At 41.7% G+C, this 19,935-nt stretch overlaps 1 protein-coding gene across 6 annotated transcripts in view; it reads left to right on the top strand.

The window, feature by feature from the left end:
• The window catches only part of SGMS1 (sphingomyelin synthase 1), a 253,701-nt gene that overhangs the window by 174,405 nt on the left and 59,361 nt on the right, over positions 1–19,935 (top strand). The window contains exon 1 of one of the 6 annotated variants that reach the window (XM_079793329.1): positions 652–1,018. The exons of the other annotated variants lie outside the window; for them this stretch is intronic. The gene's annotated coding sequence lies outside the window, so the exon portion shown is untranslated. Of the gene's footprint in view, positions 1–651; positions 1,019–19,935 lie in introns of those variants that run through there. 6 annotated transcript variants of the gene reach the window in all.

The raw sequence follows: 19,935 nt of genomic DNA, 5'->3' as shown, positions 1-19,935 counted from the left end.
CACTTAAATATGGGACTCAGACCATGCAATACTAAAGAACGATTTCAGCTGTAAAATTCTTGGAATATTTTAACATTGAAAGGAATAATAGAAAAACTGTGGGCTAGTGTTCCACAATTTTGGAGATTCTGATACAGAACTCAGAGGGACAAGATAGCATTGTTTAAGTGCCTACTCTATGTCAAGTGCTGTGCCAAATTCTTTGCATGTATTAGAACATATCATCTGTCCCTCAAACTCTGTTAGGTGAGCATTTTATCCCCCTCATTGCAGATAATTATCCTGCCCTAGGTCATACAGTGTCAGACATCAGATCCAAATCTGCTGGGACGCCTGATGCCACCGCCTCATTACACCCTGGATCGCTGCCTAACTCAAGAACTTTTACTAAGGAATAGAAATTAATGTACATCCATTGTTCAGGTGTCTATCATAAGATTACCCCTTATTTTATGAGAGTTTTTAAAAGGCCATCTACATTTTCTTGAAGTTGCCAAAGGCTGTATTTTGGTGTTTTTTTAAAGGCTGCAGAAGGCTCGTAAGCCTGATGTAAATCAAGAAAGGAAAGTTCCGCCTTCACCGACTGAACACGCTTATTGGCTAGAATTGCACGGACTGACTCATTTCTTTTTTGCTGTGTTAGAGGGCCGCACCCTGCATTCCCAAAACCTCTGCTGTCCTGCTCAGCTCAGCCGCGGCCTCCCCGCTGGAGCCTCAGGGGTTGTGCCGGGTGCCTGCTCACAGCTGTCCCACTGGGAGCACCCGCCCGCCCGCCCGCCGGGGGGACGCAGGGCTCTCCGCGCCGCGGTGCTGGCCAGCCGGCCCGCAGGCCGCGGGAGAGGGCGGCTCCTCCGGCCGGCAGAGGCGCGGGCGCGCCCGGGAGCGGGGGCCGGGGTCGGCGCGCCTCGGACCGCCTCCGCCTCTCCGCCTGCGCCTTGGCAGGCACCGGCGGGCAGGAGCGCAGAAACTTAGTGCCCCAGGAACTTTGCAGGAGACTTTGCCTCCGCCAGGAGAGACCGTAAGTGTTGCTCCGTCTGGGATGCTGCGGTTCATTAAAACGCTGTCTGGGGCCGGCGAAGCGCTGACAGACCGCGGGACCTGGTTCAGAGCGGGGGAAACGGCCTTTCTTGCCTTGCAGAAAACACCCGCTAACGCGACCCTTGCCTTTCCCTCCGCTGTGGCGAAGGAAAGGGAATCCTGGCTTGGGCTGGACCTCGCTTTGATGATAAAATGGGCAGGAGCTGTCGACACCTGAGACCGCTCACAGGGTAGTTGGTGAAGCAGTGGCCAGCGTATAGGCGGGCTGCATCCCTGCTCCAGACCCTGTGGGGTGCTGTTGAGAGCTAAGGACCAGGCGGTGGTTTCGGTTAGGGGTGATCGAGCTCTCCTAATGGAGTTTTTTTGAGGGAGTGGGGTTGTCTTTACAGTTAATTACTAAGTTTGGGGGAAATATCACTTTCTCAAACTCCAGTCCCTGTACTAAATAAAATTAAAGGTCCGTCAGCCAACTCCTTTGGCTGGTTGGGAGCTTAGCCGGTGAGGGAGATCTTTGCTCGGTGCCAGAAGAAGCACGTGCTCCCGCGTTGTGGGGTGAGCGTGTTTACTCCACAGCTATGCTTTCTATTTATTGTGGCCAGATAATTGTGCTGTGGAATTTGTGGAGAGAAATACACTGAGAAGAGTGCATAGCATTTATTTTTATTTTTATTTCCCCCGATTTGTGTTTGCCATCTGGAGTTGTTATCTACGTTGTACCCCAATGGGAACCCTCCAGTGTGGTATATTCCCGGTCCACTCTTAGCCTGTTGAGTTGATGATTATCACTTTTAAATTGCTGTAGAAATAAAGTCGGTGAGCTTCTTTTTAAAAATCTGCTTTTTATGTAAGAAATTAGTCAGCAGTGCATAGAGATGTGTATGCTGCAAGTAAATTGTTTTCTTGCAAGAGGATGGGGAGGAGGGCAGCAGAGAAGCAGAATCTGTGATTATTGCAGTTTTGCCAAAGACACACACAGTGCAACAGACACATCACCATCAGAAACACTGACTGCGGGAGAGGCCGGCGGAAGGCGGCCGGTGGCATAAAGGATGACAGAACTTAGGATGCTGTCCTTAAACTTCTTCATTTATGAAGCTATAGACTGGCTCAGTAGACGGGCTCTGTAACAGAAAGAAAGGGCAAAGTTCTTTGCAACTGACTTTATCAGGTCTGTGAAGGAAGCTTCTCCAGACAGTCACTTCTAAATGGGATCATTAAAATAATTTGTAGAATTTTAAATTATTTACACATTGATGCTAAATATTGATAATCACCAACTAATACTAATACTGTTTCCCAGCTTATATGCTAATTTGGAAGTTCAGTTGCTTTGAGTTTAACGAATTAAGTCGCTCTGAGTGAGAGGTAACAACTTGGGATCCCCTTTCTTTTGAGAAACAGCCTGTGATGTTGAGAGAAATGGCCCTAATTCCACTGGGGTAGTTGGAAAGCCCCCTCAGGTGGTAAGAATGGGAATCTATTTTATTAAATCTGGAAGATGTCTAAAATCTAAAGAGAGAATTAAATTTGGATTTTGACTAACCCCAATGGGTGTAATAGAACCAAGCATTTAAAGAGCCCGCTTTTATCAGAGACTGAGAGGCTTTGTACCCTCTGCCTCATTTAATTTTCACAATAATGCTGGGAGGTATAGAGGTATTATTATCTGTGTTTTATAGTTCAAGAAACAGCCTGGGCAAAGTTACGTAATCTGCTCCAAATCTCACAGCTAGATAATTTCATTTACACTAGAAGTTAGCATTTAAGGTTGTAATTTTCCCCAGGTGGCTCCCATTGCTCCTAACAAAATAGTGTTGATCTTTCTGTGTGAAATAATCCAGGGGAAGTTCTAAGTTCAAAGCAGATTTTGAAGTTATTTTAAAAGCTCCTCATTGCCCCCGTGCCAAAGTGTCAAAGTTCAAGGAATAATGCATTTGCTCTGGAAGCCTGTGGTTTTCAAATATTAACTAAACAAGTCCTATTCTTGGTGAACCTGTTAATACACGTGGCCGCCTCATAGCTGCTGATTCCGAGTGACTTTCTCCTTTGTTCCTGGAGCTCTTTTAGTTCTGGACGTGCCTGTTCGTCCTGCTCCTCGAAAAGTGCAACTCAGGTGTTCTCTGCTTGTAAACCAAGCAGCTGGGTCCATGACTTCCAGTAGGGGATTTCTCTGTGTGTGGATGCACACCCGCAGTATATTATACGCCGTGTGCAATGTTTTAAAATTTCTGTTAGCACGTCGGTTCGTGTTGAACCTGCTTGTTTAGAATGGTGAGGTTATGAAAGGCGCGCTACGAGTACTGAAGCTTTTCTCGTTCAACGGAAGTGGGGAAGTCTCTGTGTATCTCACCAGGGGCAGCCAGTTCTGAGATCGTCTGCTGGGTCATCTGTTGGGACGTCATCATAAACAATGCCACCTTCCCAGAGGACCATGGACTACATACAGCACCTATCCCAGGACCCGAGATTGCTCACAGCCCCACCTCATTAGTCTCGCCATCCATTTGACAGCAACACCCACCCTTCCCAAGGACAGCAAGGATGTCCTGGGCTCCTCCTCAAACCTCTCTAAGTCCTGGCTGCTCTAAGTGCCTCGAGTTCTTGAGTATGTTGAAAGAACATGCCAGTGTGATGATAAAACCACTTGGGGTGAATCTTGTGAAAATCACGCAGAGGAGGAACTGTGCCAAACAACTTGATTTTCAAAACTAGGGGAGATGGTAAATTCCATGCTTTCGATTCCGAGCTTGTGTTGGTGTCTAGCAGAATGATAAGTCATATTTTTTAAAAGGGGAGTAGGGATCACCTAGAAAAGGTGGTGATGATCAGTATTTAGCATCAGTCATCTCCAATTGACCTCATTTCTTTTTTGAGCGTTACTGGACAAGTATATCTACATTGCTGTAGATCTGACCTGCCTGCTTTAACAAAACATTTGACGGAGTGCTTTGTGTTCTTAACTCAAGATGAACACGTGGGTTGGACAGCAATATTTATAATGATAAAAGCGTAATATGCTAATTAATTAGACCAGATGTCCTTCCGGACGAAGCCGGGCTGCGAGGAAAGCCCGGGTCCCAGGTGCCAGAGGGAAGCTGGTGCAGGCAGCCGGGGGAAGGAAGGCCTACTCTTGCATGAATTTCGTGCATGTAGTAGATAGATAAGTGGTCTTGCATCTTGTCATACCCAACAGGGATGATCAGTAGAGTGATGTCAGACTTGACCAAGGTGCCTTGAGAAGGGCCCTTGATACAGCTGGGGAAAATCTCACGCATTAGTAGAGATGGACTATTCAGAACCAGATGCTGACAATCTCACAGTTCTTTGAAGTGCTGAGAGCAGGGGCGTTGGCGCCTGAACTTGGGCAAGTTGTTTATTCTCTGTGCCTCAGTCTCTTCATTCATCAAATGCAGATAAGAACACCTATGTCATAGGCTGTTGAAAACGTTGAAGGATTAAATTAGGTAGCTCACGTGAAGTGCTTAAAAACAGAGCCTGGCGGTGGTACATTGTGTGTGTTGGATGTTAGTCTTTTGTTGTTGCTCCTGCTTTTACAACTTGAGGGAGTGTTGTGCACAGTTCTGGGTTTGTGTTTAAAAGTGTGTCCAGCCGAGGTAATCAGGCTTTGGAGAGGGTCTAGAAACTGAACAGTGGTTGAAGACACTAGGGATGTATACCTCCGTGTAAAAGCCGAGAGAGGCAGTACTAACAGTGCTTTCTCTTAAGGAGCCATAGCTTGGTACAATAAGTATCTCCACTGAGCTAGGATTTAGAAGAGCTCTTTCCTGATACCAGTACATTCTTTAACCAGTTATGTGACCTGAGGCAATTAGTTTAGCTCAGTGGTTCACAGGGTGTGAATTTACCCCTCGGGGACATTAGGCAATGTCCACACACATTTTTAATTGCACAATTGGGGTAGGAAGGTGTGCTATTAACATTTCGTGGGTAGAGGCCAGGGATGCCAACATCCGCAGTGCATAGGACAGCCCCCACAAAAAGAATTGTCTGTCCGAATGTCTATAGTGCTGAGGTCCAGCCCCTGGCTTACCTCTCCAGTATCTGTGTTTCTGTTTGTGAAATTTGAATACTAATCTTTGCTTTGGCAATATCACAAAGTAGCTTCCCGGGTAGATTTATGAAAGGGCCTTGGAGAGTTAATGTATTCTTAAGTCTGCAGCTGTATACAGCATATACATTTTATCAGCAGCAGCACAGTAAATATCATTTACTCCAGTCCCTGGAGAAATATATTACAGTGGTTTGAGTCAGATAACCCTGTGATTGAATCTCAGCCCTATTGATTTAACCTGTGGTGTGATTTGGGGCAAGTCTCTTTACCGGTGAAAACCCAATCCCTGTTTCATAGAGTTTGATATAGATGTAAATCTCATAGCAGCCTTTAGGCATATTCGTAAGCAATCGTTTTTTAAACAAACTTTTTTTTTTTTGCTAATGGGATTGAGTGGTACTTATTAAAATATAAGATTTGGAAAGAGGATGAGTTAAGAAATTAGATTTTAGCAGCTAAAAGCAAACAAAAAGCCTTCTCTTCAGAATTTAGGAGAGGGAAGTATTATTTTGGGTTGTAGGGAAGAACCATAACCTACTTTATACTGGTCTGGAACTGGCCAAGAATATAACCTATGTTTGTGAATTGTTCCACGATAAAAACTTGCAAAGTTTAGCGGTGAGCTGAAGAAGTCAGTAAGCAGGATACCAAGCCTGTGTATGTGTGGATATGTCAGCTCTACAGTTTTCGTGATTTCCTAAAGATAGAGCAAAACTTCCATGCGATCGCTTTTCCCATCACCTCCACTCCTGTCACCTGTGGTACTGGGAGTCTGGAGACCAGTCACCAGTCCCACTGTTTTGTCGCCACTGTGGTGACCGGTGGCAGTATGTGGCATATCCATCAGGTCAGGTGGAAGTTAATGTGTTTAACTCAAGAGTGTGATTTTTTTTAATGATAGGGCTTGGGTAGGAAGATCCCTGAGTGTGCACACCCACCACTGTCTACTTGGTAAAGGCGGAGATGTTTGCAGCTCTGGTCATCTTCCAAGGAGGTAGCAGCAGTAAGAGACCCAGCAATGCCAAGTTCCCCGGCTTATTAGGAAGAGACTATTATCCAGGTTGGAGAATTGAAGTTAGTTAGTGATTTTTTAAAGGGAGGTTACTCTTAATTTTCCTTCTCAAGGTCCCTAGTGCATTTGAACTGGATTGAATAAATCTCACGTAAACACGTGGCTTGAGCCCTAAATGGAGCAGGGGTTACTGCCCCTTACTCCCAGCAGCTTGCCTGTCTGTGGGCGCCTGGAGATCTTCCCTCCTGGAGCAGTGGGGGGAGCTCTTGGCTGCCTCACACCACCAGAGCGGTGGCAGCCCAAGGTGAAGTTCCGCAGTCATAGCCCAAGTGGCACGTGGAGTGGAAATGATTTTGGGGGATCAGAACATACTTCTGAGGAATTTACTAGTATAACACAGACTAAGTTTGTTAGTGCTTGGAGGCCTTCATTAGCATAACCTTCAAGTTTACTTAACTCTCCTAATTGTGCAGAGAATAGAAGCTTATGTTCCAGACACTTGTGGTCTTAAGCTGCCCCTGAGTTGCAGGGTAAACAATATTGAAAAAAAAATTCACTGATTCTAAAGGGAATCCTGAACTGGATACACAAAATTGCATACCTCTATAGGATCAGAAGGCAAGAGTTTTATATTTAAGCCAAGCCAAAGTCAGGTTAACAATAAACCAAGAGATAACAGACAGAAGACGATTTTAGATGGTGCTGGTGACCACAATTCTTGAGGCCTGATGGATGATTTCTCCACTTTAGGTGTAACCCATCACTGATTTCTCAGGTGTGAGTGGGACCAGACAATTCAATGAGCTTCTGAAAGTATTGATGAAAGTATTTGAAGGCTGATTATATATTTGCTAGTCTCCTCAGCATCAGCTTGGTGAAATTCTTTAGTATTGTGTACCAAAATCACAAGTTCTAGATTTGTGCGTAATCAACAAATTTAAGGATAGATTTCTTTGCATTTTGAAACTGGAGTCTCACCAAAAGGCCCACACACATTTTAGACTTAGAAGAAACAAAGAGATTTAAAATGTCAAGGCCCTAACCAGTTTGGCTGAGTGGATAGAGCATCGGCCTGCGGACCAAAGGGTCCCAGGTTCGATTCTGGTCAAGGGCACATATCTCGGTTGCAGGCTCCTCCCTGGCCCAGGCCCTGGTTAGGGCTTGTGCAGGAGGCAACCAATCAATGTGTTTCTCTCACATCAATGTTTCTCTCCGTCTTTCCCTCTCTCTTCCACTCTCCCTAAGAAAAATCAATGGAAAAATATCCTCGGGTGAGGATTAACAAAAAACAAAACAAATAAAATGTCAAGGTAGAGTGGAACATATATATCTGATTACTTATGTTATAAGTCTTTTAGCTTAAAAAATAGTTTATTGTTTTAGAAAGAGAGGAAGAGAGAGAAACATTGATGTGAGAACACAACATAGATGGGCTGCCTCCTGTACGCCCCCTACCGGGCATGGAGCCCACAACCCTGGGCATGTGTCCTTGACCAGGAATCAAATTGGCAACCTAGTGCATGGGATGATACCCAACCAACTGAGCCACACTGGCCAGGGCTGCTAGCTTGTATTTTTAAAAGAGTTTACGCTTAGTATTTAATGAATTCTTTAATATACTTCTTTCAATATAGGTTGTGGGTGTAGTTGTGTGTTTTTTAAGAGGTCTTCCCCCCCCCCACCTTCCCTGAAATTCCTAAAGCCTTCACGTCCCTGTGGAATTATTAGCTCCTACCATAAGTGTGGTATGTGTGTGCCATAGGTAAGGACCAACAGGTAGATCTCTTTCCCTTTCTGAGTTGGAAAAAAAATAACAGACTCCAAAACGAAACTATAAAATGCGTTGATGAATGGATCACAGCAAAGATAGACAAAATCAGTAAAGATTAAATAGTTTCTAGGGTAGAATTATAACTTGGTTAAAGGTACTAACATGTTTGTTTGAAAGGGAATTGGTTTGAAGAAGAATTTAGAAAGTGAAACTTGAAGGCTGGAGTGGGAGACCAAGTTTGAGAGGTCAATCTGGCCTGTCTATAGGAGAGGGCACCCTGCCCCTAGCATAGCATGAACAGGCCACTGTATGGATCTTAGCCCTGTGGTGGGGCTGTCTGTGGCTTTGAAATCCAACTGTTAGTTTCCAAACCTCAGTTAAAGTATGGCTTTACTCTAGTCACTGAATACCGCTGAGCCCGCCTTAACCTCACAATGCAGTGTGAAGCCACACAGGAATCCACAAAATTTATCTCTGTTCCATGCCCACCATGCATCCTTCTGATTGTGATCTGGGCTCCTTGTGTAATTATGCTTTGGGGAGACACATGATCAGCATATACCAGCATCCAATCTACATGATGGTTTATTTTTCTCACAAGATACTAAATCAGCTTTTTTACTTTACTAGCACCATGAATGTGGTTAGTAGGAACCCTCTCCTGATCATCATATTTATGAATCTCTAAGATTAAGGACCAGCCATGGACTGTGTGAATCCACCAGCAGCCCACTCCTTACTCCCCAGGGTTGTCTTTTCTACTTGACTTGCAACATAATAGTGCGATGTCCATAATACTAGTGTCTTTTTCTTTGTACTGAAAAATGTTGAGAAATGAGTGTTACTGCGTGCCTAGTCACGCTGGAAATGTGGTGTTCTGTTCTGTGAGCGACTGGTGTAAACATGAGTAAAACTAGAATACATTGTTATAGTTATAATTAAAAGGCTCACTAATTCCTACTTTGCTAGTTAGCAAATCCTATAATTCTCATTTAAATTGCATATATTATCAAACAACTGCAGAAGTTTACAATCAAAGCAGTTCATAGTCAAAATTTCACAGAATTTTTCACTGTGGTTTTGTACTGCTAAGATTCTTGTAGATTTATAAAGTATGCTTTTCTTTGGTTCTCAGAATAATATGCACAAGTCTTTGGGGCCTTTGGGTTCATAAGCTGTGGTACTTTTAAACTGTATTCCTGTAAAATTGTCCTTTTAATATTCTCTATATTCCCATCGATATACTGAAATGGGTTTCTGCAGTTATCTACTGTGGGTAGTGATTTTTGTCCTGCTGAACAATTGTTTGATAAATATCAGTCTAGGGACCTGGGCCAGTCACTTTCTTAAATCCTTAGCATTTACTTCTAGGAGCAGATTTCTCAGGGGAATCAGTGCCTGCTGTCATTTACTTTGATTATGTCCTTGTAAAGGTCAGAAATGTGAAGTTAAATCTTTCTAGCTCAGACACTAGTCATCGTCAGTCTGTATCAACGGGAAGGCCTTTCACAGTTCCAGCAGTGCCAGAATCACTGGAAGCCAGTTACGTGTTAACCACACAGGCCCAGTCAGACTCGAGGGGACTCCTGGGGGAAAGAGAGGAAGGAGTGGCTGCCACGGTTCCTAGGGCAGACGAGGATTGTTTCCACTGGGTTGAAGGATAGGGAAACAAAGCAAGAGGGTGCCTCCCCTTACTGGATTGATACCTCTCCTCAATCTCCACTTCCTCCACACTTCTTCACTATCAGGCTACTATGTTCCAAGGCCCTTTATTCTCTGAAAATTTATTAACAAAATTCTCTGAGAAATTGTATGTCTGTATTGGCAGGGGTCAGGGAGGCTAGGGGTTGTTAGGGCTAATACTTCTCTGCTTCCCTCTGCACCCCTGCCAGAGCTCACAGAAACACCACCAGTACCAGAAGGCCTTCCCTGCAATAGATGACCATATGCTAGACTTTTGCTGTCTAATACTGTAGTCACTAGCCACAGACAGCTATTAAAATTAATTTAAATTGAAATTGAATATAATTAAAGATTCCATTTCTTAATCACACTAACCACATTCAAGTGTTCAATAGCCACACATGTCCCTAGTGGCTGCCATGCTGGACAGAGAAGACACAGAACATTTCCATCCTCTCATTTGGGGAAGATGATTCATCTTTAAAAAACAAACAAACAGATGGTAAGCCCTGGCTGGTGTGCTAAATGGTTAGAGCATCAGCCCATGGACCCGGTCAAGGGTGCATAGTGGGTTGCAGATTTCATCCCCGGCCCCAGTTGGGGCGTGTGTGGGAGGCATCCAATCAATGTGTCTCTCTTACATTGATGTTTCTCTCTTTCTCTCCCTCCCTTCTACTCTCTCTAAAAATCAATGGAAAAATATCTTTGGGTGAGGATTTAAAAAAGAAAAGATGATAAGACGTTGAATCCATTTCCCACGAATTCCTATGTAAATCAGAATGTTTCTGGAGTTTAACATTGGCTCGTTTAGGCCTGATGAAGGTAAATTATTGGAAAATTTTAGGTTTCCTCAAGTTTCAACTTTGGATTCTAGCAGAGCATGACAGACTGGGAGAGTAGCCATAGTGATTCATCAGCACGTGTGCAGCCTTTTTATTACAACTGGTTAGTCAGGGCCTAAGTAGCCCAAAAAGAGGGGGCTTTGTGAAGTTACTTCCACAGGTGATGGTGCGGCAGGGAGCCCAGCAGGGCACCTTGATAACCCCAGAGATCAGCCCCAGCAGGAAGTCATTACTGGCCTCTGGCTGGAGGGACAGATGAGGAGGCTGTCAGGGCAGATGGGAGGTGAAGCCACAAAGGAGATCCAGATGTCAGTCCAGAGGAAGGTGAGAAAGTTCCCAGCAGCTTCTCCATTCCTTCTGCCGCAGCCTTCTGCCAGTGGTGCCTGTGATAATGCAGAGCAGAGGTAGGGACGAGAAGGGGTGATGGAGGACCTGTTGATGTAGCTGGTACCTTTTCAGCTGACACCTCTTATGTATAAGGGAAACTCCTCATGGCGCCCCCTCTCAGGCCTGCAGAGTCAGGCACTCTTCACACATCAGTTAGCAAAACTGTTACAAGGTAGGTAGGTGCTGGACAGGTGCAGCAGGGCCGGGAGCGGGGGCAGGGGTGGGGGGGGGGAGACACCGCAGAACCAGGAACCACACCTTCCTCCCACAGTGTCTTTCCAGCATCTTCTGACAAAACTGAGCATCTTGCTAAACAACAAGTGAAAAAAGAATTTAAGGGGCCCATGTCTATTTTTTCAGATCAGGTAGTAAAGGGTGAATTTGTAGCTAGCTGAGAGACAATAAATTGATAACTGCCATGGGGCGGAAAAAATCCCACCCTTCTTCACTGATCTTTGATTTTCTTTGGTCAAGCAGGCATTGTGCATGCTGTATGTATATTTAAGTGGTTCTCATTTTTCTCCCCTCAATGGCACCTCATCATTTCCCGCAGATTTTTAACACTGTGTGGTTTGATTACCTGTATTATCCATAGCGTGACTCATCCCTAAGGGGCTATTGGAGATTCGGTTTCTTCAAATTTTCATTTTTATTGTGTGCCTCTTAAACCTTAGATAAACACATGGATAATCAAGAATTGGAACCCCACTTATGAAATGACATCCAGCTAGATGACATTCCGGGCTTTTTAATGCCTGTGAAGATATTTAGTACAATCTAGAATTATAATTGTGTGTAATTCAATTTGGGATTTTATTCTTTAGACTTTATGAATATTTGCCAGAGGATTTCATAATGCATTGTAAAGTTATGGTTTTATTCGCTTTGGGTGGGTTTTTTATTTAGTTTACTAGTTTTTTCTTTCTTTCTTTCTTTCTTTCTTTCTTTCTTTCTTTCTTTCTTTCTTTTCTTTTCTTTTCTTTTCTTTTTTTTTTTTTTAACTGCTTCCTTGTGAATTTGGAAGAATACTTCTTCCAGAATTGCTTTTTAAAGATTTTTCCTTCAGGTTGTTTTCTATATTCCACAGCTTTGAACTGCTAAGATTTCTTTGTGACTTCTTGCTCCCTACCCATCATTCAATGCAACATTTATCCTTTTGTTTAAAACATTGGGAAAAGAGAAATACTCCACCTTGTCCTTGGACCCATATTGATATTTTATCTGTCTGCCTTGCCTTCTTTTTTCCTACTTCATTTCTTCATTTGTTTTGTTTTTCTCCTTCAGAACTTTACTTGAAAAGTCTTTATCTCATTAAATATATTTAAATTAGATTTTGTTGAAAGCATAAACAGGGAAGAAAATAGCCTATAATCTTCCATTCAGATAACCCATGATGACACTGAAAATAAATTAAAACTGTATGTACATGATTAACATTCAAATGGTATCAAAAAGTACAGAAAGAGAGGTAAAAGCCTCCCTTCAAATGTAACTATTATTACATTTCTTGTGATTTCTTCCAGGGGCAAAAAATTTTTTTTGGTAAATATCTACATCTGTCTGGTTCTCTGTTTTTTTAGATTGCTTAGTAAAGGGATTACATTTTCTGTAGCCTTTTTTCTTTTTTGGTGTGTACTTTTCCTATTATGTATTTAGAGATTTTCCCCATCAATACACACCAATCTTCCTTATTCACTTTAACGTGTATAAGATTTCATTACATGGATGTACAGTAATTGGTTTCAACTTTGCCTTATTTCTGGCTATTTTAGTAATTGTCAGATATTTGGGAAGGAGGAGTTGTATTGAGCTATTGGATTTATTGCAGACTGCTTTGTGTAAATACTTTTTTCCTTTTTTAAATTTCCTTCTTATTTTTCAATTACAGTTGACAGTCAGCATCATATTAGTTTCAGATGTACAGCATAGTGTTAGACATAATTCCCAAAGCAATTTCCCTCTCACCCCCATTGGTAAATATTTTTGTATAAACATCTTGCTGGTATACTTGTAGGTTAATGTTAAACTCCTAATACCGTATAGTGAGATTGCTAGGTTTGAGGATGAAAGCATTTTAAACTCTGATAAACATTATCCAGTTATACTCTAGAATGGTTATGCAGATTGATTTTTTTTAAATCAGGGTTGTATCTTTCCCACACTCCCACCAGTACTGCAAATCACCGGGCTTATAACATTTTGCCAATCTGATAAGTTACAAATGTTATCTCTGTTTTCAGGGGCTTATTTTTAATTATAGGTTTAGGATCCTGTAGGTTCTTGGGCCATTTGAATTTCTGTAAACTTGTTCTTGTGTTTTGCTTTGTACTTTCTTCTTCCTCTTCCCTCTCCTCTTATTTCTATTTCTTTTTCATAGGGTTCTTATCTTTACTAGATTGGCTGATATGATCTCATTTTAAATTAGGAAAATCAGCCCAGCTGGTGTGACTCAGTGGTTGAGTGTTGACCCATGAACCAGGAGGTCAGAGTTTGATTCCCCTTCAGGGCACATGCCTGGGTGGGTTGCAGGCTCGATCCCCAGTAGGGGGCATGCAGGAGGCAGCCAGTCAGTGATTCTCTCTCATCATTGATGTGCCTATCTCTCTCTCCCTCTCTCTTCCTCTCTGAAATCAATAAAAATATACTTTAAAAAAATTAGGGAAATCAGTCCTATTTCATGTGTATTGTAAATATTTTCTCCCATGTTATTTCCAGTCTTTTGATGTTCATTAAAAACATTTTTATTTTGGTGCAAGGAGTATAAAACATGTTTGTTTTTTTAAAGAAATGAAAGCAAGGTGGAGTTGAGAAAAGTTGGCCATGCTTTGTACTGTTTTTAAGGTCAAAAAGTTGTAGTTTGGGACAGAAGTTATTTGTACTAGAGCTCTGGAGACCCCCTGTACCATCTTATTACAACAAGAATATCCTTACTCTGAAGGAGTGATAGACCTCGGCGTCTTTCCCCTCTGTATTTTCCTAGGCCAGTGATGGGCAACCTTTTGAGCTTGGTGTGTCAAACTTCGCCAAAAAACTGAGCATAACTTGGGTAGTGTGTCACTTTGAGGAAAATACATTATTTCGCAAATGTTTCATCCTCAGGAGCAGCAAATGTTTCATCCTCGGCATGCGGCCGCCTCAGCGGCCACGTGTCATCAGAAATGGCTGCACGTGTCAGTGCTGACACGCGTGTCATAGGTTCGCCATCACTGGCCTAGGCCCTCAGCAGTTTATTGGGCCTCTTAATTTAGAGCCTGTGAGTTTATGAACAGTCATGTCTATAAACATAAGAATTTAACCACCTGGTGAGGTCATTCCAGGTAACTGGAATCACAGGGAATGCTCACTTCTGTATCCCCAGCACCTAGAACTGTCCCTGAAATGAAATACAGTGTGTTGAGTGAATGGATGGAGTCAAGGAAGAGCAAGAAGTGCTGGAGGGGGAAAGATCAGGAATTGAGATCCTGACTGAAAAGATTCACTTTGGAACGCTTTAGTCAACTACGTGTATGTATGCCTGACAAATACACCATAGAGTCCAGAACACTTCCATTTCTTCTCTTCATAATCCCTATTCAGTTAGCTTCTAGGCAGCAGGGTGAGTTCTAAGAGAATAGTGTGCAGTATATGCCTCATGATAAATTTGACAGGATGTTGAATGTGGAAGCAATACACTGGTGTCAAGTGTTAATTGGTTGAATCTCTTCTTTCTTTGTGTTCACATAATTCTCTCTCTAGACTGGCCAGTGAGAGATAATTATGTCTGTTTGCTGTGAGTGTAGAGTGTTATTAAAACTATATAAAAATGTATTTTAAAATAATGAGTAGATCAAGAATGGATTTCTTTTGAAATTCCTTCATGGACTAAACTTCTCCTTTGGACAGTTAAAGTGATTCTAGTTAACAAAAACAGCTAGCTACATCTATGTAAACTAACTATGACTCAACCTAAATCCAAGGAAAATAGTTGGCTAATTCTTTATTTAAATAAATATCTCCAGAGAAGATTTTAAGAATTCACTAACAATTCAAATAAATTTATGTTTATATACATATCTTACTCATACATAGGCAAAATGATTTGACATACACTGTTGCTCCCTGAAATTTTCAATAAATCTCAATTTCTAGTAGGATGATGGCCTCTTTTTGATAACATTTGACCTGAGATGAGATCTCTAATGGCTTTGTTTACTCTCCTCATAGTTTTATAAAGGCAGTTGATTCGGTTCATTTGAATTTGCTGAAATTAAAGCCTACAATAGGAAAAATTACATTTATTTTTGAGGAAGTAAATACTAAACTTTGACTTGCGTTATTGTGCAGTGCCATTCAATGCAAAAATAATTGGATATCAGAACAATAGAGAACCAGCCACTGTTTTGAATGATCAGGCACTTATTAAGCATCTACTTCAGTGCAGACTGATGAAACAATTGATGACTGATGTCATTAATTTGACTTTTGACCAGACCAATTTATTTTAGTTTGATAATGACAGTTTTCTAAATAGTATACCAAAATGAAAGATAAATGAGGGTGTTTAAAAATGTCTAGTTCTATCAAAGGAAAGTTCATAAATGATTTTAGCACAATAGTTTTGGATCACTTTGGACCATCTTGTCTGTGTAGCTTTAGCTTATAAATCAATTTGACAAAATAAGGCTGACAAAAAATTTATTTGTGAATTTGTCCTTGACTTTTTATACTGGAGGATAAATGAATAAGGCAATGGAATCTACTTTGAAAAATTAGTTTCTGAAAGTAGGAGTTTCTGTGGTTTGTTCTGCTCAATGGAGCTGGGTCTGTGGGTGAGACCTTGTGCTCTGTTGAACACCAGATGGCTTTAGAGAAACAAAGAAATAAAAAATAAAATGCGATTATCAGCTGTGTCCTTTGTAAAAAATACATACTTCTAGGAAATTTCAGGAGCTTTTGTGGGATATTTTTGGCCAGGTGTTCTAAATTTTTGGTGGTATATAGGCCTTTTTGAAGGAAATACTTTGCAGTTGAAATAAAAAGTATGAATTGCTTTAAGAGTGAAATCCATAGGATTTATGGTGCTTGGGAAAGCAGACTTTGGAAATGGATGATTCTGTAGTGGATTCTCGGTGCTGCCACATATGGGTGGACACTCTGAGCCTCAAATTTGTAAAAGTGGAGATTAAAATACCTACTTCCAAGAGTTTCGAGAAAAATAGATGAATTTGGTGCAAAGTAGTCACTCAACAAATACGTGTCCTTCCTTTAAGAGAGTTTCCAGTATTGTGCAGAGTGCAGGGGTGGCCGTTGGGAAAGATCTTAAGGACTACTGACGTTTCAAGTTCCTCACACCATAAGGTGTGGGGAAAAGGCTATGTTAGAACTTGCCTTTTCCCAGGAAGACAGATTTGCTCTGTGTTATTATAATGTGATGGTTAATGATTTTTCAAGGGTCAGATAATTGACCCTGGTTTATATTGTTATGTCCCAAGATGAGGCCACAAGTCCCACTGAGGTCAATTATGAGGCATAAGTGTTTATTTTGGAGTGTTTGTGTTTCAGGTGTCCTTTGCCCATTGGTCCGGTCACACGTGCTAATTATCTTTCACATTATGAGTCCATCACAGTACGTGGAGCCCAGGCACTTGGGAGCTTCCCACCCAGGGGCCCTCTGCCCTCAGTGCGGCCCACAGGGAGGTTGGTTACATCAGTGTTGGTCATAAGAGTGGCTCTGATAACTGTCCAGACTTTGATTTGTGCCTAATACATTCTGCTCGCATCCTGGCATTGAACATACCTGAGGTCAGACAGTGCCTGTGTTTTTATACTTCTTTTTTTCACCATAAAAATAAAGTTTCTGTTTGTGTTTTCTTCTTACTAATAAGGTATTGGTATGCACGCTAATGAGCATTATCAAAGAATACATATTATGTGCTGGACTCTGTTCTCAGTGCCTTGTGTACATAATACACTTAGTTTTCCTCCCAGGCTATGGTGTAAGTGCTCTTACTATCCTCGGTTTACAGAGGCAAAAGGCAGTAGTATGGAGTGGTTGAGCAATTTGCTCAAGATCTCCCAGCAAATACACAGAAGAGCCAGGATTTAAATCTGGGCCATCTCTTGACCACTATGCTAACCTTCCTCTCCAATAAGAAAGTTTAGACAGTATAAAAGAACATAAAAATGCCATCTGTCCAGTGACAACTATTCTCAGCCCTTGGATGCACATACTTCCAATTCTTTTCCTTGAACTTTGATTGAAAATCCTCTTCCTCTCCTATTTATACTTCCAAGGGCTAAGCATTAGGTATGGCTCGGTATTTATCACACATGATAATCCACATAGATAGATAATCCACACACATTTCTCATGTGTCCTACTATATGCATTGTCCTGCTAGGTGTTTCTTCATGCAGTATATCCTGGACATATTTCTCTATATGTTGTGTATAATCTAACATTTTTCTAACTGTTTAGTATGGACTGCACTACTTTCAGAGGATGGTTGAACCATAATTTCTTTAGATGTACCACTTTCATTAATGGACATTTCGATTGTTGTCACATTTTCCATGCATCACTTATAATAGGTGCATAACTTTATTGTATGAAAGTATGATAATTTAATTAATCCTCTTTTGAAATTCAGGTTATTAGAAGGAACTAGGGTGAACATTCTCAAAATTGAAGATTTTTAGCACATCCTTACTTAGTTACTTCCCAGTCCCAGTTCCAATCAAAATGCTTAAATCGAAATGATTACCCTGTCACTTAAAAAACTTTTAGAGATAATACTTTTCAGCCCAAAACTCACCTCTTTAAGTGTGCAATTCAGAAGTATTTAGTAAATTATCCAAGTTACAAAACCAGCACCATAAACCAGTTTCAGGATATTTTCATCATGCCAATAAGATCCCTCTTGTCCTCTTATAGTTAATCCCCATTCCCATTCCTACCCCCAGGCAACCACTAACCTACTTTCTGTCTCTATAGATTTGCCTTTTCTGGACATTTCATATAACCTGTCATGATTAAGAATTTTCTATCCATGAATAATATTTCTTTTCTTATTCTTATGAATAATTTGGTGCATATAAAACTCCCGGCTAGAAATGTTCATTAAGTATACTGGGGCTCAGTACTGTCTAGAGTAATAATAATATATGTAGTTTTTCTTCTGTCCTGCAGAGATGAACTGCCTCTGGTTGTGAAGCTTCCTCAGTAATATTTGCCATACCAAAAGTGAACTGTTAAGTGGTTTTAGCACATTTAATTCTTCATGTGGTGGCTTGAGTTTTGGTGGTGATAACAGCACCAGAATGTTACCAACAATTGGATTTCAGTTCAGCAACTTCGGTACTTGAGTTCTAGCTAAGAAAGAATTCAGAGCCAAGGCTCAAATACAAGCAAAGGTTTATTTAGGAAATCACAGAGGTAGAAGTGAGCCGTAGAAAAAATGGGTTCAGCAAACAAGTTACAGAAGCAAAAGAAGGGCTCTTGGAGCTTAGGAGAAGGAGAGAAAAGTAAAGGCAATGTGCCTGGGGGGTGGGTGGAGGAGAGGGGGACAGAAAGGCCAGGGCATGTTCCTGGGAGGAAGAGTGAGCACACTGGGTCCTCAGTCTTGAGGGTATTTATCTGGAGGTCTCTGGGGAGCATCCCAAAGTTGGTTGGAGCATCATCCCCACACACCAAAAGGTTGAATATTCATTCATCAGCTTTGCAGGTGTGTCCTTTCATGGCCCTGGTCTCTACTGATTGGTTGGCGCCAGGGCAGGGGGCTGTTGGTCTTTGCAGCAGCATCTGTCTGGTTTTGCTGCTTTTCTGGGCCTGGAGCTAAAACACAACTGAGGCCTAGATGTGTTTGATGCAGGTCAGAACCTCATTGTCCTGGGGGCTCAAATACTTAAGAGCTGTTCTCCGGTCCCCTTGTTCACCCCTTCATTCCCCCTCAAAGGGGAACATGCTAGGGGAGGGCCCAACTGTATGACCAACAATAGGAAAGGGCAGAGGGTCTAACCTGCATGGCCAGCACTTTGCTAGGGGAGGAAAGGTTACCCTGGGGAAGAGGTCCTTGTTTTCCCAGTTTTGTCTGTTGCTCGGCACCCAGGGCTTTCCACCCTGGTGACCTTCTGTACCTGGCCCATCTGCCCTGCTACGCTCAGGTCTGTCTAACTGCCTACCACAATAGTAATTGGGATTCTTGGTTTAGTTTGGTTGAGAACTAAATATTTGGTGTTTTTACAGAAGATGTGTTACCAAAACATAGCAAGAATTTACCAGAACATCACCTTTGAGAAGTGATACCAAAAAGTTTTCAGTAGCTTTGGCTGGGTGACTCAGTTGGTTGGAGCATCATCCCCATACACCAAAAGGTTGCTGGTTCTGGAGCGCGCACACAAGGCAGCTGATCGGTGTTTCTCTCTCACATTGATGTTTCTGTCTCCCCATTCCTCTCTCTCTGAAATTAATAAAAACATATCCTTAGGTGAGGATTTTTTTAAAAAGTTCGCAGTAATGATATCTTTGGGGCACTAGGTGTTAGCCTCTCATTACAAAGAAAAGTGCATTTCATTTGGACTGAACAACTCTGTAATGTTCAAATAATTAAAAAGTTTTCAAAAGTTAAAATTACTATTTTATTGCTTTTATAAACCATTTTGAATTAAAAGCTAGTAATGTAGGCTGATTTTATTTCAATATTTAATATTTCAATATCTGATAGTTCCTCCAAGTCTTTTAGATACCTGCTCCCTCCATTTGTAGAGCCGTTAATCTGTCCTTTCCATATGGTCGGCTTTGGGGGTTTCCATTCGAAGTGCATACATATTTCTTGTTAACTATCACTTCAAGTAAGTAATTACTATTTTCCAAAGATGTCTACTTTTTAAGATCAGAGAGAGTAGGAAGATAACAGCCCTGGCTCTTTTATTAATGAGAAAATAAGCAGTATGATATTAACTGTGTTCTAAAACATTTGTTAGCATACTAGTGCAGAGTCCAGGGATGGGATCATTTCTGTGTGTAGCCTTTGAAATATATGTAAAAAGCAGAAGGTATTCCCAAGTCATCTACTGAGGAGAAGTGAAGTGATTTAGCATCACAGCTCTCAAACGCCACTCTGCCTCCCGAGGCAGATTCTATCCTCTCAGC

This window comes from Cnephaeus nilssonii (genome assembly GCF_951640355.1).
Source record: "Cnephaeus nilssonii genome assembly, chromosome: 16".
NCBI lineage: Eukaryota > Metazoa > Chordata > Mammalia > Chiroptera > Vespertilionidae > Cnephaeus > Cnephaeus nilssonii.
This window is presented reverse-complemented; position numbering and strand designations above follow the sequence as displayed.